The sequence below is a fragment of the Ambystoma mexicanum genome, chromosome 3q (genome assembly GCF_040938575.1).
Source record: "Ambystoma mexicanum isolate Mex_15411 chromosome 3q, UKY_AmexF1_1, whole genome shotgun sequence".
In the NCBI taxonomy this organism is placed as follows: domain Eukaryota; kingdom Metazoa; phylum Chordata; class Amphibia; order Caudata; family Ambystomatidae; genus Ambystoma; species Ambystoma mexicanum.
The window spans coordinates 262,858,859-262,880,554 of record NC_090926.1 but is presented as its reverse complement, the minus strand read 5'-3'; the positions used below and the strand labels follow the sequence as shown (position 1 = coordinate 262,880,554).

At 45.8% G+C, this 21,696-nt stretch overlaps 1 protein-coding gene across 2 annotated transcripts in view; it reads left to right on the top strand.

Moving 5' to 3' along the window:
- The first annotated feature begins 17,389 nt into the window (after positions 1-17,389).
- The window catches only part of LOC138582426 (transmembrane protein 198-like), a 144,794-nt gene continuing 140,487 nt past the window's right edge, over positions 17,390-21,696 (top strand). Inside the window, exon 1 of one of the 2 annotated variants that reach the window (XM_069653710.1) lies at positions 17,390-17,463. The gene's annotated coding sequence lies outside the window, so the exon portion shown is untranslated. Of the gene's footprint in view, positions 17,464-18,112; positions 18,633-21,696 lie in introns of those variants that run through there. The other variant, XM_069653709.1, reaches the window with a different exon arrangement.

The following is a 21,696-nucleotide window of genomic DNA, read 5'->3' as shown; positions in this document are numbered from 1 at the left end:
AGAATCCTTGAGCATTCATGGCATCACCTGACATTCTATAATTCCCTTCCCGGGTGCAGGATCTAGTTGCCCCTGTGTCTACAAGAAAGGAGAACGTTTTGTCACCTATCATCACCCCTATGTGTGGTTTCTCCACCGGGTTGGGTGTAATCGATAGGATGTAACACATCAGGTCTATCTGTGGGCTGTCCTATTGAGGGTATAATAACATTCTCTTTCGTACGAATGTGTTGCCCCCCACTACGGTGACTCCCTAGTTTCCTAATGGCAGTCATTGTTGTAGAGTTTGTGCGTGCCCATCATTTGGCTGTGCTGTGCATGTTGGCTGGGTGTTATTCTACATCTGCTGTATCTGTGGTGTCTGTGAATACTGTTGCACTGGTGCCTGCATTTGCGGTGCCTGTGTCATAGGCTGGTGTGTCTGCAGGTATTCGTTTGGTGCCTGTCTTTGCTGTTGTGTTTGGTCCTGGGCATAGAACTCATTCTGTTCCCCTGGATATGGTGTCTGGTATTGCATTCCCCAATTTTGTGGCACCCCCTCTGCTTCTACTTATTCTAGAGATATGCCCTATCTGTCCACACCCCCAGCACTGGGGTGGTTCTCTTATATGCCTCTGATACCCTCCAGAGAACACTTCTGGTCCCTGCTGCATTGTTTGCCCGTGAACACGATATCCTCCAGAAAATCCCCCTTGGTTGTGTTGCATTTGATGCCCATACTTGTGTCCCCTTGTGGCCCCCCTCTTCCTTGAAATCCATGATGCGCACCCCTCACCTCATGAACCCTCCTCCCGCAAGCAACAGTGCATAATGTGTCTGTGCTGTGCTCTGTCCTCCCACGCTTGTTAACACTGCCCTTTCCATGGCGTATTTTATCAGTTTCTTTTGTACCAACTTCGCCGCCTCCTGATTTCTTTCCTCCTGCTTTTTCCTCGCACTTCCTTGCATTAACCTGCAGTAACGTACTATTGTAAGTTGGGTTTCTGACCACGGTTTTGCCTCCATCCCCACCAACTTCTTAAGTTGCCTTTGCACGTACTCTGGTAACATCTGGCATAATATATAATAGAATAATGCCACTGGTATGTCCCACGGTTCTTGTGTTTCAAGGCACCATAACTCTTAAATAGCTGGAATATATTGTAGGGGGTCTTTGTCTTCCCCCATTCTGCGTGCCATAATTGTACTATTATCTGACATGTCTGGGTACTGGGAAATGTTCCCTCTTGTTCCCTCTAAGCTGTGTGCATGTGCGCTTGCCCAGCTTCCTTCTGAGTCCCGCTCACAAGAATTTTAGCCGCGCACACAGACAATTCACATCTTCTTAAGAAGTAATAAGGCACAAGCAGCAGCAGTTATATGGCATTTGCTTTCTCTCCTAATAATACTAAATTATACTAACTAGTCTTGATATTCTGGTCTTGCCTAATTACATTTAACTACCATGAAAACGTGACCTTAAAAACCTAACAATCCTAAAACAGAATACATCCACAGAAGGTTAAAAAGAATATGAAAATTGTCTCCATGAACAGAAGATCTAACTCTGATATGCCCACTTACATCAATGACGTATCCTTCCATCCCCACCCATGACTCCTATACTTGACTGTGCCACATGTGTACCTTGTACCCATTGTAACTTCTGCCTCAGTCCACATTTAGATATTACCGGACAGCCTTGCCTCTACCTATGTTGGCTCTGTGAAAGGTTGCAAGATTTGTACGTACATCCACTTGTTTTGTTTTTAGTAATATTAATAACATTCAAGCACCAGAATTTGTGTTATTCATGGTGCCTTAGCAAAAGCATCATCCACACTATATAACCCAACTGTGAGCTCAAACATCGGATACTATTATCAAGCAGGCTACTTGGATGTGTAGCCTCTCCCCATGCCTCTTATTTGCGCATATGCTACACATAATGTATTATTAAAATCAAATATGAATTTGCCCTCTAAGGATTTTGAGGAAGCAAATGTCAAACTCAAAGTCTCCTCAATACAAAAGGGCTCATGGTCAAGACCCTATTCTACCTAGGAGGGCTAAATTGTCGACAGACACAACTGAACGGGTCGGTAGAGAGAAACATACATAACCCCCAACATAGTCTAGACCAGGGGTCTCCAACCTTTACGTTAGCTTGAGCTACTTGTAGTGGAGGCCAACAGTGGAGAGCTACTAGCGGGCGATATCAGGGTGGGGATATTTATAAACCTCGGAATTTTTACCAATATTATTTTGGCTCCATTATTTCCCCTCTTTAAACAGATGGAATAACAAATCCCTTCACAAATATATTAAGAACTTCAAAAACCTCTTTGTTGAATTATTATTTATTAGTAGCTGTCTCAAAAAGAAAGATATTTGTTGGACTTCCACACAAATATCCTGTAATTTTTGTGCCCCTTCCTTTGCGTTTTATGCAGGCTTTCTACATGCTAAGCATACTATTGTTTTCCAAATGTGCATTTCACACTTCCATAAAAATAAAAAATAAATCAATTTCCAAATTGAAAAATGCTGCTTGCGTTCACGAGTTTTCTTTGAAATGTTTTTTTTGTCAGACACCACACATACTCCGTTATTTGCTGGTATGATAGCTCAGCGGGTTGAGCGCTCGCTGCTGTGATCTGAGCGTGATCTGCAGGTCGCAGGTTAAAGTCCCGGCAAGGCCAACTCATCCTTTCATCCTTCTGAGGTCGATAAATGAGTACCAATTTCAGTTGGGTGATATTGCATGTAAATATGTGCTCTGTAAAGCGCTTTGGATTAAGGCGCTATATAAATAACACATCATTATCATTATTTGTGTGCCCCTCTGTGTTTTAGCACAAGTTATATTTATAAAGATTTTAAATGCTTGTCAAACTGGTTGATCACAAATAAATGCTTCTGTTATGCTGACAGCAGTTTTTAGAAAATTAAACGGTGGGTTCATGGGTGCCAACTTTTGATTTTCACTACAGGGGCAGAAATATCCCCACCTCAGCCCTGAATATAAGCAAGCAACCAGCCCAAACCATACCCTGGCCAAACACATTGTATAGCACTTTTTTTATAAGGCATTGCAAAAAGTCATACGATTAACAACCTGTAGTTTTGAATATATAACATCTCAGCATCGGTCTGTCAACCTGCTGAGCTACCCTGGTAGGCTTCTACTGTACAGTGTGTCTATGGATCGCTTAATGTACTAAAAGTGGGTGTACCTGTGTCATGGAAGTGATTTAAAGTGGAAATGTACAATGTGGAATTTGGAAAGAAGCCACATAAAAGAAATTGCACCATTTTTTAAATATTATTTTGAACATTTCCAGGCGAGTGGCAGTGCTACTGTGATATTTACATTGCGTGGTCACAATGACCCTGATCCTGCCCCAGCCCCTCCAACATCTCTGGCAAACAAGAGCAGCTTGCTTAAGCAAGACTGTCGTGGGGGCGCACAAGGCCAACTGTGGTACTACAGGCGGACTGCAGAAGCATAACGTGATACTGACACTTGTCAGTGGATTTCCAAGCAGCTCCATGTGGCACAGCAGTCAAGCTCCCCGCCCGCAATTCGGATCCGGAACACGGAAATAGCTGCAAAACGCACCATTAAATAATATAATTTAGGATAAATGTTTATTTTTCGGTATCTTCAGGCGGGCGACTGAAAAGGCTGAGGCGAGCTACTAGTCGCCCGCGATCGACTGTTTGGCGACCTCTGGTCTAGGCGCATTAAGAAAACCAATCTTCAATCAATGATGGTCACACCCCCTTCATTGTCTCAAAAGTTTCATTGTCATTTAGAACAATCACATATCAATGTCTATTTGAAGACACAACACAGAACAACAATATTATACTGATAGAACAAAGTGCATTGCTGCAAGTGTGATACCAAAACACATCATTATGGTTGAAGTATACACAGTCTGTTAGTAGATATCCTACAGTCAAGGTACATCAAGACCGGGGTCGTGACAAATGAACAGGTGAAACATAAGATGCAAGTGCAAATGAACAAAGGCCAGCCATTTCCGCACGTAGAGAAAAATAATTAGAGGGAACATTGATACTGAGTCCATAGAGCTTGCCATATGGCCGCTCGGCAGTTAGCAAACAGGGAACCATTGTGTGCCATGTTCTGGGTTGTCACTCCTGGGCACCCGCCCTTTTCCATATATCACTTTCAGCCTTTCTGAAGGTGCCACTAATAAACCTTTTATGCCCCTCACTGATAATTTCTGTCCTGCTGTCATCCTCTCCATTTCGTATATTCATTTCCCTGCACCCGCGGTCAACGAGGGTAGCCTACACCTCAGATTTTCCTTGTCGATATGTTTCTAGGGTATGAATTGAGGTTGCCCCTCCCTTTTCCAGTAAGGGGAACTGTGACAGCTCGTCCTCCCCATCCAGTATCCTGGTGTCTATGGTGGTGGTGCATGCACTTGCCATGTCTTCCCTCCTTCATGCTGGAAGGACCCTAAGTCTCTGCACATATGGGGTTATGTCACCTGTGTTGCGCAATGTAGCCCTGGACCGTCATGGTCTCTTGTCCTTATTGCCCTGCAATCCCCCTGTATCTCTGTCTGCCCCCCATGTGGAGCTCCAATCAGTGGATTTCCCTGTCGATCAATGAACAGGTCGCCCTGCTCCCTCATCCTCACTCTCTACCAAGTCATCTTCTGACCCAGTGTCTCCCAAGTCACTGCCAAAATTGTCATGGAAGTTCAGTCTCCTCAGTACCTTTGCTCCCTGTGGTTCCCCTCCTAGGTCTATCAAGTACTTGCAGCCCCCCATCACAGAGGACCCTGTGATGGTCTTGTCTGGCAGCGTAGCTGTCCTGTCATATTCCTTGCTGCGCTCTTGCTCTGCTTGCCCATCCCTTCCCTCATTGTTGTTGAAAGTTGTCGAACTCAATCTTAGTCTTATGTCTCTCGTTGCGCGAGCCTCCTCCACCTTGCCTTTGCGCTCTCTTACGAGCTGCTCTATTTCCCACATCCTCCTTTCCTTTCTTACCAAAACATGCTTTTCCTTCTTATATTCCTCCTTTTCCTCTCTATCTCCTGAGCTCTCTCTTTCTCCTAATCTATCATTTCTCCCGATCTTTCTCGTCTGTCTTTTGCTCGTTTCTTGGCACTTTCTCGCATTCCTCCTTTTCCTCTTTTTCTTTTCTATCCAGTGCTTCCATTATCTCTGCCCACTCTTGTGCTTCACTGCTTACCTTGCAACCAGCTACTTTCTTACTCGCCCCGCCTGTTTCTCCCGCTGTCTTCCCATCTAACTTCAAGAGAATTTGTCCTCCCACCCACACGTTCAATGCTATATTCTCCAGCCCCTCCCTTGTGCTTGTCTGGGTCTCACTATTTATCCCTTTCCCACCAACTGCTGGCGTGACCCATTTCTGCACCTCCTCCTTGGTATATGGTGAAGGTGCAAATGTTGGAGTTGTGTACCCCACCCGTTCCTTTCAATTCTCGTATAGGGTATAATCCCTGGGCTCCTGCTGCAGCTCCTTCATTCCCCTGTTCAGGAGGCAGGGAGACTGGGGCCGAGGGCTTTTCGCCCGGGGACTCCTCTTGGCTCAGCATGCATTGATGCCTCGTCACATCCCCTCCATCGTCCTGAAACATTTTCCACAGCTCAAATATCACCATATGATTGCTCAACTTTTTTCCCCTTATAAACCTCTTGTTGTGTGTGTAACTGTTGCTGCACATATTTGGATATTTGGAGAAGCTTCCGCCTTTTGGCCATTGCTTATTCAATGTACATTCTGTGTTTTTCATCCATTGCACGCTGTATTTACAAATCTTGTCCTTATATTGCGGAAAGGCCTTACATAGGTGCTCTAGGGGTGTCCCCCCCCCACACCTTTGCCACAATACATTGATTTTTAATACTTACTTGACCTCAAGTCGAGGTTTTTGACAATTGTTTTTGCAATATCACAAGCCTCTCTGGCTTCCAACCAATTTCAGAGGCATACTCAACGCACCTCCCTTTTGCAACTCTCTGCTTCCTCTGGCACACCCACCAATCTCGCTCATGCGCCTTCCGCGCACCACCACATAATAGCCTACTCTGTCCATTTCCTTTTCATTGTCAAAAATTAATTCTGCCCCTCTTCGTGCTCCCCTAGTCCTATGCATAGACGTTTCTGCTGACCTCACCTCCTTAACAAGTAAGGGAATGATAGAAATCACTAACAGAGTTCACACAATATTGTTTCATTACATAGATATTTTCAAAAATCCAACGAACATATACCCACAGCTGTTGTTCCGCCTCCTAACAGAGGATACCAATATTTAATGCGTTCAATGTGTACCTACCGCGTCACCTTGTAGATAAAATGCCTCCCGAGGCTTAACCAAAAGAACACCTTCAGCAATATAAGCTATCTCCATTTGCTAAGCCCTATACGCGGGGATACCATCATCCATGAGCCAAGCTAAAACGCCCAATCTGTAGGAAATCTAATCACATAACGTCTGTCATCCGTACCCTTAAGTCAATAGTATAAGCTTATCACCTGAACCTTTTACCTCAAGATCGAATTTTCCCTAACCACAAACAAATGACATCTACCTCTGCTCCTTTCCCGACTATACCTCACATTACTCAACAATACTTCACGATACTCAAGAATACTCATCATCACCCCACACCCAACATTTCTTTACCACCCCCCTCAATTGCTGTGTGGCTGAGTCAAAACTTACACTCTGTGATCCACTGACACTGCTTGGCCACCGGCTCTTCCCAAAACTGCAACACCGCCCTTATGGTCTGCTGGGCTCTACACAGACCGCGGGCAGGATATTTCCAAGATGGCTCCTGGCGGCCTCTGCACAGGGTGCACTCCCATGTGGTCTTGCAATCCGCGGGCGCCTCACAGTCCTCCAGTCACTGCGACGGAAGAGGCGGCTCTATGCCGAACAGGCATAGTGAACCATCGTTCTGCTACCAATTGTTTAGGTATACCAGAAGACCAGGGTTCACACTACATATTCAAAGTTCAGAGCCCCCAGGGACCAGCGATTCCTGCCCGGTATACAGATAGAGGACTCAGCCAAGGGCAAGTTATAACTGTCCTTTATTTTCCATAACAGACAGGGATCATACAGGAAATAGCAACTGAGCCGGTGTCAGGGGCTTTTGTTGTGGGATGGTGTCACAAGTTGGGGCTCGTCCCAAAAAGCCTATGCGCTTACACGATTGGCTGGGGGGCTGGGAGTGCCTATAGCCGGCACCTATAGAGGTTATCTGACTGGCCATCTCATGTCAGGTGGCTGTGCCTGAGCCTTCCCTAGAAACTATCTATTACATTGTTGCAGGGCTGCTTGATTACCGTTGGCCCTTGCCCTTTGCCATCCACCCCTGGATGTATGTTTTCCTTGATTGCTTGGAGCTGGTCTACCCAGGCCTGGGACCCAGCTCTGTTCTCAGCGCTCCATGCACCTTCTCAAGGTGATGAGAAAGACTATGGGCCTCATTACGACCCTGGCGGAATGGGTTAACGGGTGCTGCAAATGGATGCGGACCCGTTAAACCCATTCTGCCTGATTACGAGGTTCCCTCGCGGGACCCGGTAAGGACGCCTGGTAAAACCAGGCGTCCTTACCGGGTCCCGCGAGGGGACCAGTGAGCTAACAACAGGCCGGTCGTAATCAGCCCGTTGTTAGCTCCCTGCACCCATTCCCATTGAGCCCTTATGGGGGCTCAAATGGGAATGGGGAAGGTCCGGGCCCGGGTTCCCTGAAGGAGGAAGTACCGGGCACTCCAAACTTGGAATGGCCCGGTAATTCCCCATTCAGGGAACCCGGACCCGGTTTTGGTGGCAGCCATGCCCTTAATAAAAGTCGTAATGAGGCCCTATGTGTCTCCATTGTTGCCATCAGTATAACCACTTTGCATTAGAGAGTGCCTGCAGGGTTGCAACGTTGTTAACTAACACATGTATCACTTTGTGTCTTCTTCGCTGGAAACTGCTCTTCTTCCCACCGCGGGTGAATGGCCATTGTTCGACTCGGCTGCACCACAGCAAAATTATGCTTTCCGGTCTGCAATTAGTGAGGATTTATTCTGCTATTTTGCAGGTGGCTCCTTGTCTCTGGGGCCAGGAATGTACTGCTTGTTTCTGACCTTGGCTGCGAGAAGCAGCCCTAGACAGTGTGCTGCAAAATCTGTTTTCTTTTGACCCATTTTCTGAGGCCTGTGGCTTTATGTACTTATACTAAGGTTATGCTATGATTTCTATTTGTCTATACTTTATTTATTTCCTTACCGGTTAGTGGTACTTGGTCTTTCCAGGTTCCTTATAAGATCCTGTAGTTCCATAGGGTTAGTTGCAATAAGCGGCTGCAGCTTGCTCTGCATCTCTTGATCTTCTTGCGTTTCTGCGTTTGGCTAATGAGAGAAAATAATAAAGCCTTTCGACAGCATGTATATGTATCTGTCCTCTGTCTACAGAACTGTGTAAGCATGTTCCTTGTGTGTGCACATGTGTGTCAGTGTAACTTCATGCAGGGATGTGTGTTTGCTTCATGGCTAACGTTACTATGTCGTGGTGTCTCCAATGATGTCAGCACAGCTGGATATTTGTCATTAGATGATCATGTCCAGTGAGGCACCTCTATCCAGGAAAATGTCAGCTGGATATGGTTTGATTGGTTATCTGACAGAATATCTGTTCGCATATGTATCTGTCACTGTCCCTCCTGGGAGCTGGCCAAACAGTGACTTGCATCTTGCATTTCTGGCTCGTTGGGCTGTCATGCTAATGGGGATCAAGCGAGGCATTCCAGGGACCCTCTCTGCAGCATATTTAGGGGAACAGAGCCCTTCTGACTCCAATTAACCATCTGCTACTTTAGAGGGTGAAATACCTTGTGGGAAATGCACAAGTTAATTTGGAAAAAAAGCATTTATCAATCCACAGAGTAACTCTTTAGTGTTGAGTGCTCTGCAATACTTTACAACCTGCCAGCAATATTGTGATTTCTTTACCAGTATAATTGAAATGTCACGTGTTGTTAAGGTTGGCATGCCCTGTCCTTACATGGTATGTATTGCTTTCACTCTGCTCTTCCAGTTCGAGGTTTTGTTTTTCTCTCCACTCCAAATAGCTTTTCTGGGGCCTGCATCTCTTTCTATAGCATCAGAACTACCTCTCTGCCTCTAACTTCTCACCCCCAGATCCTATCCCCTATTTATATGTGTTTGGAACTGTTTTGCCTACCTATAGTGCATTATGAAACACAACATAAAGTAAATATAGCAGCTGACTTCACAACACTTTATGCGTTTACAGAGTGCCTGATAGTGGCTTCAAAGGGCTCCCAAGTTTGACATTTGTGTAAACTGAATAGACAAAAGAGGTGGAGTGCCCAAGATGGCACAATGTGGTCTTTGTGTGTGCACATGTGTGTCAGTGTAACTTCATGCAGGGATGTGTGTTTTCTTCATGGCTAACGTGACTATGTCGTGGTGTCTCCAATGATGTCAGCACAGCTGGATATTTGTCATTAGTTGATCATGTCCAGTGAGGCACCTGTATCCAGGAAAATGTCAGCTGGATAAGGTTTGATTGGTTATCTGAGAGAATATCTGTTCGCATATGTATCTGTCACTGTCCCTCCTGGGAGCTGGCCAAACAGTGGCTTGCATCTTACATTTCTGGCTTGTTGGGCTGGCATGCTAATGGGGATCAAGAGAGGCACTCCAGGGACCCTCTCTGAAGTGTATTTAGGGGAACAGAGCCCTTGTGACTCCAATTACCCATCTGCTACCTTAGAGCGTGAAATACCTTGTGGGAAATGCCCAAGTTACTTTGGAATATAAGCATTTATCAATCCACATAGTAACTCTTTAGTGTTGAGTGCTCTGCAATACTTTATAAGCTGCCAGCATTATTGTGATTTGTTTACCAGTATAATTGAAATGTCACGTGTTGTTAAGATTGGTATGCCCTGTCCTTACATGGTTTGTATTGCTTTCACGCTGCTCTTCCAGTTCGAGGTTTTGTTTTTCTCTCCACTCCGAACGTTTAGCTTTTCTGGGGCCTGCATCTCTTTCTATAGCCTCAGAACTACCTCTCTGCCTCTACCTTCTCACCCCCACATCCTATCCCCTATTTATATGTGTTTGGAACTGTTTTGCCTACCTATAGTGCATTATGAACACAACATAAAGTAAATATCGCAGCTGAATTCATAACACTTTATGAGTTTACAGAGTGCCTGATAGTGGCTTCAAAGGGCTCCCAAGTTTGACATTTGTGTAAACTGAATAGACAAAAGGAGTGGAGTGCCCAAGATGATACAATGTGGTCAGTCTGACAAATCCATTTCCGGGGGATCCAGTGGTCCAGGGATGAATATTGGTTTATAAAGCATCAATCAGCCCCACACCACTACACCGGAAGGGATCCAAACAGATTGGAAACCCAAGTCAATTATACACCTCCTTGTCAAATTTTGGTAACGTGGATGGAACGGCAGGCTTATCTCCAAAAGGTTGTGGATCGTTGGTTAGTTGCAACAAAGCGAAATTACAATTATTACCCAATGATAAAAGGGACTGTCTAGTGAAGGCTGTATAAAAATATCTACTTTATTATTATCCCAACAGACAGTTCTAGCACAATACAAAATACAACCCACCCTGTAAAGCAATGCAGAAGACAGACAGTTTCAAAGAAGGAAAAGGGATGCACTCTGAATACTGACAGAAGGGTAGTTGGTATGGTAATTAATCATAATATTTCAAGGATACTTGGCTTCAACACAAAGGGAGCAATGGGCTGTAAATTGTCACTAGGGACCTTCGGAAAAGGACCAGGGGTACAGAACCTCAGTGTACCTTGTGCTTGTACAAGTTCTTGGTGCTCGACGGTGTGGAGCCATTTCAGGGCGCTTTGCAGGTTCTGCAACAGAGTTGGAGACGGAAGACAGCTGTGGCATACACGCCGGCTCTGGGTCAGGAATCGTTGTCTCACAGCTGGTCGGAGGTTCTGAAGCACTGGTCAAGGCATCTTGGGTGGCTTTAGCGGCTGCAGTCGGTTGCAGCTCGAGGAGCTCGACTGGCTCAAAAATGTCCTTTAAGGCAGTGTCGGTAGATGCTTGTCCATGCCCTCCTTCTAGCTTCTTCTCTGGGCTTGTGTCATCCTTTAAAGTGGATGGTCTAAAGCTGAGGAGAGTGTTGCAGGCAGCTGCCTTGTCTTTGGTTTGGTTCACAGACTCTCTGGCACTTCCCCCCTAAGAAGCTTGCTGCAGAGCCTAACAAGGCATGCTGTGTGCTGGCTGGGTACCGGTTCTGGGGCTGCTTGAGGGTCCTCTGAATTCATTATGTCCATCTGTTCTCTGGGAGATGTTTAGGGGTGGAATTTGCTTCCATCTTGGAGGTCCTGGGCTTCCTTCACTGGCAGAAGATGTAAGGTAGACTGTACCTTCAGCCAGGGTCCCATGCTGAGTTCTTCTATCCGGCTTCTGGTGAAGCCTTGTAAAAGGGGAGCCAAGCACCCCCACTGCAACTGCCCCGCCTACATTTCCTGAAAAATATAAACCAAAATATGTGACGTATACAGAACAGTTAAACCAGCAAAGAGAAGAGTGTGGACTCTGTGGAGTACCCATAAGAATACCTATACCTAAGAGAATATGGGAGATAAAGTATCCATTGAGGAAACCATACCTACATACAAGGCAACATGATGGTCATTTGAATGAGATTCCTGAAGTAGCAGAGAAGCTAAATGGCAAAGATGAATGGTGACGTCACACAAAATCGAACTGACACCCATAGAAGAGATAAACAGACCAGAGGATGCAGATGATTTATAAACCATCAAAAAAGTACCAGGATAAGTGACATCTTGGGATCAAGGTAAAGAAACGTATGCCACAGACCTGATGAAGATACTTAGTTAGTTTAAAAGTGTACAGTTGCAATGAAAACGCAAGCAGCAAAGCAATCATGAAGCTAGCCACATGCTTTTGAATAGTTAGACCGTGGCAAGCACCAACATATACATATATAGATACATGTGGACAAGTAAAGGATGGATGTTTCCACTACGCATGTAAGCAGTACTGAACAAAGCAAGAAGGCCTCAATTTTCAGTGTGTCGCAGTTAATAAAGCAATTTAATTCACAAAATGAATCTCAGTTAAAAGAGTTCACAGAGCCAAGAAAGCCAAAGTCTTATCAAACTGCAATTGGCTGACATTGGATACAATTCACGTGAAGGAACAGAAACTCCTGTTCAGAAAGTTGAAGCAAAACAAAAGACGTCAGAGGACTATTGGAGAATAAAATCAAATACACTAAAAAGCTTGATTTCATGGTGTCCGTTCACGTGATAGAGGGAAGTTGGACGAGCAAGATGGTCACACCTGCACACGAAGGCTGGCTGTGCCCATACTCCTTAAAAATTCTCAGAACGCTGTACAAACTCAAGGCCAACTTCAGACCACTAATTGACACTGCACCATTGAGGTGATGATGGATGATATGCTAATTGGTGGGAAGCTGGTGCTAAAACGAGCTCACCCACACCTGGTTGTTCAGTCTGCATGCTGCTAGACATAGGTGGAAAAGTATTGACGGGGGTTAGAAGCTAACCAATTGTAGAGGACTGTGTAATTAAGGGTCCTATAGCTTGTTTAGCCAATGGGACGTCGTTCATTTAGTGACGTTCATAGTGGCCATTTTGAGGGGAGGGCTTAGTTGCCCCACCTGATGTTAAGTACCCTATCACCTTCCTCCACTGCTCTATACAGATATAGAGCCTATACTTAGAAATTCACTTAGACTCAATCACACCCTCTGTTAGGTTTTTGTAGTTTGCCACGTAGGATAGCGTTGGTAATGATGCAGGTCAAAACGTCAATGATGACCAATTTTGGGTATAAGAGCCCAGTTTTTTATAAAGTAAAGTAGAGTCAGAGGATCAAGTGATTTCTGATGTTCGTTGTACTCCCTGTTTTAGATATTTGACATTAAAACAGACAGAATGCCAAACTATTTGTGTCATCTTGATTATTGATGTATGAATAACATCTGCATCCCCATCCATCTCGATGGTATTGCTACTCATCTTAAAGGTCTGTCTGAGAGAACATTAGCTCGGCCTTCAGCTGATCTTCCCAAAAAGGAGGGCTGAGCCCTCTTTTAAGGCGAAATGGACCACAGCGATTGGTGTAGGCTAAGCCTAACTTAATGAACCAAACCTGGGTCCCCACCAACTGTATCCTGTATGCATGAGCTCCTAATCAGAGTGCTTTGCAACAGAAAAGGTAAAGGGGTGAACACATGTAATACTAAATCCCATCCATCTTCCTGTCTGTTGGGGATCAAGGGGTCTCTCTGGTCAATGGAGCTATCTGTGGTTTCTGATTAAAGCGGCAGGTCTCCCTTGAAGCTGCGGCGAGGCCAGACTTTCTGGTGCTGTCAATCCCCATACTCATACGTTCTGAGTGGGTTCCTGCTGCTGGACTCCCTACTGTAATACATCCAGTCCCAGACATGACATTTCACTGTCAATCGATACTAAGGACAGGAGCTTGCTTCAGGTTGACTTAGTGCAGATGACAGGATGTTGGGGTTTCCTGTTTCTTATGTAAGCCTCTGCAGCCATGCCGCATGTGGGCCTGTTTGTAGTACACTCTATTAGTATGTTAATTAAGTTAATCACTGCCTCCGTCTACAGGGCTAAACAAAAGGACAGGGTGGATCCATGGAGCCTTTGTTCGTTAATTAGACTGCCCATGGCAGGAGTATGGTTTTACCCTCGCTCTTCTGCGATGACATGGTGTAATCCTGTCTGTCATATCCCAACTAAATATGACAGGGGGGACTGCACCTGTAGGCTGTGTCCACCCAGAGTACAAGAGTCTATGTGTATGTTGTGTGGTGAGCATAGGAAAATGTGTGTGGATTAGCCCCACACATTTTCTGGAGGGTGATCTACCATCATCGAAAGTCATTTTTTTTTTATATTACTTGTTTTTGGTTTATTTAAACCTTTACAAAAACATTTCAACAGAAAGAAATACAAATTTACAAATTTAAAATAACATTAAATATGAACTACACATCATCCAAATCAGTACATAAGTAAGAACACTTAGACATAGAAAATCTTATAACAAAACACCAAGAATTTTTCTAAAATAGAAAGCAAACAAACTCAGCCTACGTCAAATATCTTAAAACTCCTGAGAGCAAAGCTTTACATGACAGTGAATGTCGCTATAGAAGGAATATCGGTATAACATAAAATTAAAGCGACAAGAGCGAATCCCACCTTTGACCTCTTCGTTATGCAATAAAATCAATACAGAAGCTTCAAAAACATAAATATAAAAAATGTCTTCAATCTCTTCATACAGTGTTCCAAAACAAATACATTAGGATAGGTCCCAAAAACATTTCAGAAAAGCAGTAACCCTTATCCTTAATGCAGTAGAATAACCATGTCTCATTTGATGCCACAATAATTCTCTATTTACACAGAGTAAGTGCTCAAGAAATTGTTCAAAATATAAAATATGTTGATAAAGCAATGACGGGCAAATAAGTACAATATGCTGCAGAGATTCCTCAGTTCCCTCATTTTTACAGACTCTGCACCAGCCCCATGTACCAGTCGTCAGATTCCAATTTTTAAGAATATAATTAGTCCTCAAAACATTTAACCTGAATCTCATAAACACATTGCGTAAGTTTCGACAAGGATATTTCTCCATATAAACCTCAATGGCCGGGGAAAATTTCCAAAATTAACATATCTGATTTAAAGTTTTCGACTGCAATACTGTTCTCATAGTCTGTTGCCAATCATCACTTTTCAAAATCATTTTTGCTTTCAGGGGATTAGACAAAAGCATTTCAATGGAGACACCTAAATTGGTAAGCAACTCCTCTATATTTGCCTTCAGTTGATTTCGAAAAGTATTAGTATGATCCATTCCTGCTACTGTATAAAGGACATCTGATGGATCTGTTAGACATTTTCTCCATAGCAATATTTTTTTCCACATAATGGTAGATATCAAAGAATGAAGGCCTAGCTCGTATCTAATAACCTCAATCGGTACAGATTTAAGTATAAAAAAATAAGATTCCTTTCCAAACTAAAGTTTCTAATGATTTTAGGAAGTCGGTATTTTCCAGGTCATAAAACTCCATACCATACATTAGCCTGGGAATTCCTTTCATGATATAGAAAGTTCTCAATGGCCCCATTGTGTATTTGCAATATTTGATCTCCAATTTACGCATTTGTGGTAGTGCCATCTCTGCCTTTGTTCTCAATTGTTTTTTTGTTATGGTTATAGAACCAGATCCTATAAAGTGGTATCCCAAGTATTTGAATGCATTCTGGCATTTAATATGTTTGCCCTCACAGTGCCAGGTGAATCCAAGCCGTTTTTTTTGGGTTTACCCAGGCATACAATGGTTGTCTTAGATGCATTAATTTTTAAATGTAGTTCTGACACAAATATAACAAATGCATTTATCATTCTTTGTAAGCCTACTTTAGTACAATCCAGCAACAGGAAATCATTGGCATAAACCAGCCATTCAAACGATTTATTACTGAGTCTGGGCGCAACCCAGGCTTTGTTCCTTAATGCTTTGTTCGCTCTACAAACATATAAGTTAAACAGGGTAGGCGCTAGCATGCAGCCTTGTCGAAGCCCATTGGGGATATTAATCTCTGATGAAAGTCGTCCTTTGGAATTTAGCCTGACTTTTATCTTTGTCTCAGAGTACAGTTCTATGATTATCTCCAAAAGGTGTTTAGGCAGGTTCAAATCTCTCAATAAAGTCCATAATGTTGGACGATCAACTAAATCAAACTCTTTACTAAGGTCCATAGATGCAACAAAGATTGGAATCCCATCTTTCATTAGCGCCTTTGATTGAAGACTTCTCAGTATTAACCCCCCCACAGTCAGTGCCCATGTTTTTTTAAGCCAATTTGTTTGGAATCAAGTATATTATTGCATCTAATCCATTCTTGCATTTCTTCCAACACAATTGAAGCAAAACTCTTTGACTCAGGATCTGAGATAGCTATTGGTCTATAGCTTTCTGGTAGAATCTAGAGTCCTTTTTGTAGACTGCAAGTACAAGCACTATTCTTCATGACTCAGGTATAATTTTGGAGAGTAGTATATCACTATATGGAATATGTAAGATTTTAGTCCACAATTCAATGTCAGTTTTTACAATCTTATTAGATAGATTATTGGGTCCAGGGGCAGCAGAATTTTTTGTCCGTGGGTCCTTCATCATAGTTGGTATTTTAATACCTTTACCCATGATTGAATGCGTATCTTGTCAATTGTCACTTAGCAAAACAAATTACCCAGTAGAAGCTAGCTTGAATCAATCAATATAGAATTTAGGAAATAAGAGCTACTTACTTACAGATAACAAGAGTCCCTTATAAGCGCTCCCAAATTCGTTACAAATCATTACAAAACTAAGAAAGGTAACGCAGACTAAATCAGCACCTCGCATCCCACATCCGAACAGCCAAACAGCCAGCCACTTGGGTGCGTGTGCGGGTGCGCAGGCACCGGACCAGTTGTAGTCTGCCAGGAAGTGGGGGCGTGGCTTGGAGGCAGACTCAGTTAACTGCAGGAGAAGCGAGAGAAAACAAAATGTAAGTAGCGTGTCAAAACGTAAAGTCCACCAAGAGTAACCAGCCAAGAGTTCTATGAGTCCATGCACAGGTAAATCAACGTTTCCACTCGAAATGCACACAACGGCTTCTTCTTGTCGACGGCTCGTAAGCACAGAACAGCAAACCGAAAGCCTCTCCAGCCAAACAGCCAGCCACTAGGTCTACTTTGGTGGGCGCGCGGGTGCACAGGCACCGGACCAGTTGTAGGCTGCCGGGAAGTGGGGGCGTGGCTTGGAGGCAGACTCAGTTAAAGGTAAATCAACGTTTCCACTCGAAATGCACACGACGGCTTCTTCTTGCCAACGGCTCATACGCACAGAACAGCAAACTGAAAGCCTCTCCAGCCAAACAGCCAGCCACTTGGTCCACTTCATTTAAAATTGCAAAAAAGCCCAGCCGAGTGCACACCCACCGTGCGGGTGGTCGAATCCCTCACAATCAGGTAGGGGAAGCTGGCATTACCCACTAGACCTCAGTGTGAGATGCTCTAGCTATATGACCTTTTGACCGGATTAATGAGCATTCTGGACTGGCCGGGGAAGGCCTACAAACATTTCCAATCTCTTCTCTTGTGGTATTCGGTTTGATTTTTTTACTTAATTCATTACAGAGATGAGTGGGTACCTCCTTTTGAACACAGTTCTGCGCGAGATCTGTCAGGGGGGCTCACAGTCTGCTGGAGATGTACAATAGACGGGACAAGAAAGGAAGAGACAGAGACTAAAGAAAAAAACAATTGGAGAAAACGCCCTCGGTGTGTTGTTTGTATGGTACTGTTAATTAAAATCCCCTTAATTCATAGAGCAATGCGTGGATGGACACTTGCTGAACTTATCTCTCAAGACAACACAGAGCTTTGCAGTCTATCTCAACAAAGCACAACTGACAAAATCATTCCTTTTAGAATTCCTTGCAGCTAGCAATCCACTGAAAACTAAGATCGAAAAAAGTCGGACGTGCCCTGGCCTGGGGTAGGTCAACCACCAAGAACCCAAGCCAACTACTTGTCCTTTGGGGCTAACCCTGGGGGGTCAAAGTTCAGCTTCTGAAGGGAAGGAGGAGGGCCCCTTAGAGCCGGGGCTTTGTGTAGAGCCCACACAGCCAGACTGGGCAGCTACAGTATAAAATTACCTCTTTCTGCTCCAGACAATAAAGTAATTATCCTTCACTGGAAGCTACCAACTAGTGTGAAGAAAAAGAGGGGAGCGTGTTCACGAGTTATCCGCTTCCTACCCCGAAGTAATGAACAAAACTCAGTCTGCGCTTCGTGCACGTTTTCGATATTTCCGTTCCCGCGCGTGAAACGTTGAGATGAGTGGTGAGCCTCACACCCTCCCCTACCGCCCCCCTAACCTGCTCGCTTGCTCTGGGTCCCCCCTCTGCCACCCGAGTGGTGCAGCCCGGCCGGGGAAGCGCCGGTGATGTCATTCTTCAGCTGTTGGAAGAAGTGGAGATCTCCCTGGGACAGAGTTTGAATTCAGAGCAAGAAGTGAGGGCGCCCGTTGCTGGGGGGTCCCGAGAGCCAGGCGCTGAGCACCCGAATGCACGCGCCGGCGCCCGTGGAGGCCGGGGCGGCTCGCGGCGCTCTCCTGCGCGGTCTGCGGAGCAGCGGAGCGCGGCGTCAGCGCAGGCAGCCCCGGGCGGGCGGCGGGCAGCGGAGCCGCCCCCTGTGACTTTATTTATAGGGCTTGTGAAGTGTAACCCTTACTAGAAAGCGGCCCCTCCCGGGACCGCAGCACGCGCACTGCTGAAAAAAGGGCCATTATTAATATATCGCCCGTGTTCTTGTTCTCTTGTTTCTGGTGCGTCTTCGGTTTTAGACCTGTCCCAACGGGATCCAGCACCCCGAGAAGTCCCGGGGGCGCCGCAGAACCGGGAGAAGTGTACGGCGGTGAGGGCCCACCCCGTTGCCAACAGGGTGGGGGCGCAGGAGGCAAAGGTAAGTTCTTTAACTTTGTAAAGCGTATATTCTCTCGGCTCCTGATAAGCCCAGGAAGTGGCTGATGAGGAGTGGAGGGATGCTGGGGAGAGGAGGGAGGGGGTGAAATGGGTACCCAGATGTATCAGACGTCCGTTTTTTGTGGTGGAGGGGAGGGGACGGTGCTGTATCCTCAAGGGATTAGGCAATGCCACCTCTTTCCACCCCAGGAAGGGGGGGGGGGGGTTGCACGCTGCAGAATTGCCACTGTGCTGGCCTCGTGGTGCTGTGTGCACTGAACTGACGTGCAGCACTGCTGCACAGAACTGGCTTTCCGCAAGACCGACTTCTGCCATAATATGCCATGTAAAAGTGCATTACTACGTTGCATGGCAGCCTTGGAGAACATTCGGGTTACCTCTGAGGCGGGTTGCATGTGTGCGAGTGGGTGCTTGAAATGGTACGTAACGGGAAGTCCCGCTGTGCCACTGGCGGCGTGGGGGAGTTGTTCTAACTATGCTTCTGGTGCCAGTGTAATTAGTTTACCTGGGCATTAATGGACCAGCGTTGCTTGTGTCCTGTTTTGTGTACATTGCTGCGCGCGCTGCACTCATATGCTGCATTAGGGCCGGGAAGCTTGCTCTTCGGCTGCTGTGCTGTGCCGTGGCTGATTCCCATGGTGTTTCTGTGGATGAAGCTTGCTTTGCCACCCGCTGTTGCTTTTGTATATTTCCAGTGTCTACGAAGGAAGCTTGCTCTGCGACTCATCTTATCATATCTGTCATCTGTGCGAGGGAAGATTTAGCCTTTTCTGTACCTTTTGGGTCCTGCTGTGTGGCTGAGGGAAGTTTGAGCTGTTGCTGTATGCATTACGCTCGTTTCCTGTGTGAGGGATGCTTGCCCTGCTGCTTGTTTGAGGGAAGCTGCCATTGCTGCCTGTGTGAGGGATGCTTGCCCTGCTGCTTGTTTGAGGGAAGCTGCCATTGCTGCTTGTTTGAGGGAAGCTGCCGTTGCTGCCTGTGTGAGGGATGATTGCCCTGCTGCTTGTTTGAGGGAAGCTGCCATTGCTGCCTGTGTGAGGGATGATTGCCCTGCTGCTTGTTTGAGGGAAGCTGACATTGCTGTCTTTGTTAGGGATGCTTGCCCTGCTGCTTGTTTGAGGGAAGCTGACATTGCTTCCTGTGTGAGGGATGCTTGCCCTGCTGCTTGTTTGAGGGAAGCTGCCATTGCTTCCTGTGTGAGGGATGCTTGCCCTGCTGCTTGTTTGAGGGAAGCTGCCATTGCTGCTTGTGTGAGGGATGCTGCTTGTTTGAAGGAAGCTTGCATTTCTTTCTGTGTTCGGGATGCTTGATCTGCGGGTGTCTGCATTACGCCCGTTTTGGTGTGAGGGGACCTTGCATTGCTGTCTGTGCATGTTCTGTATGTGATGGGAATGTCAGAGTATATGAGGAAACCTTCCAGTGCTGCTTTCCACGGGATACATGTTCTGTGTGTGAGGAAGCTTGTATTGCTGCCTCTGTTATTGATGCTTGACCTGCTGATGTCTGCATTACGCCTATTTTCTGTGTGAGGAAAGCTGGGCCTTCTACTGTCTGTGTTAAGCCTGTTTCTGTGTGAGGGTCGCTTGCGCTGCTCTTGCCAGTGCTGTCTACGATGTGTGTGAGGGACGCTTGACCTGCTGGTGTCTGCATTACCCCTGTTTTTTGTGTGAGGGAAGCTTGTTCTGCTGTCTGTATTACCCCTGTTTTCTGTGTGAGGGATGCTTGCACTGCTGTCTGTGTGAGGGAAGCTTGGCCTGCTGTCTGCAATAACCATGCTTTCTGTGTGAGTGATAGTTGTGCTGCTGTCTGTTCTGTATGTGACGGGAATGTGCACTGCTGCTGTTAGTGTATGAAGGCATGCTACACAGGTTCTGTGTGTGGGGGATGCTTGCACTGGTGTGAGGGAAGCTTGTTCTGCTGTCTGCATTACCCCCGTTTTCTGTGTGAGGGATGCTTGCACTGCTGTCTGTGTATGGAATGCTTGCACTGCTGTGTGTGGGAAGCTTGTTCTGCTGTCTGCATTACCCCCGTTTTCTGTGTGAGGGATGCTTGCACTGCTGTCTGTGTGAGGGAAGCGTGGCCTGCTGTCTTAATTACCCCTGTTTTCTGTGTGAGGGATGGTTTTACTGCTGTCTGTGCGGGTTGCTTGCACTGCTGTGTGTGGGAAGTTTGGCATGCTGTCTGCATTACCCCTGTTTTTTGTGTCAGGGATGCTTGCATTGCTGTCTGTGTGAGGGAAGGTTGGCCTGCTGTCTGCAATAACCATGCTTTCTGTGTGAGTGATAGTTGCGCTGCTGTCTGTGCTGTGTCTCTACTGTATGTGACCGGAATGTGCACTGCTGCTGTCTTGGTGTATGAAGTCATGCTACACAGGTTCTGTGTGTGATGGAAGCTTGCACTGCTGCTGGTCTGTGCTGGGGTGGATGCACATTTGCCCTGCTACTCTCCGCCCTGTGCCTGCCTTTGTGTTTGAGAGAAACTGGCCCTGCTGCTGCCCGCAGCGTTCTTTAGCTGAATGAGGGAAGCTTTCTCTGTTCCTGTCCTTTGGGAACCTAATCTGGGCTACAGCAACTTTCCGTGCAGTGCTGCTGTGGCCTGCACTGTGTGCACACTCACGCACGCATGTGTGTGTGTGTGTGTGTGTGTGTGTGTGTGTGTGTGTGTGTGACCAAAGATTGCCCAACTTCTTTGGACCTGGCTGTGCATAGTCAGGGTTTGAAATTCAGGGGAGCTGAGGGCTATTTAGCTCCTGCTTGTAGCCTAGAAGAGCCTTGCTATCTTGAGGCCAACAGTTACCAGGAGATACATTTGACTCCCAGACCAACTGATGCCGAACAAGCACACCTATGTGAATTTAACTCTGTGCATTTGGGACAATCTATAAATAAACGTTATGACACATCTATATGGTTCTAAATAACGGACACAATGGGCCTCATTACACAGTGAAAGCTTACCGGTACTGTTGTTACTGTACTGGCAAACTACGAGTTATGATCGCGGGTGCCTTACCACCTGCCAGGACTGATTTGCCGGGCGGACCA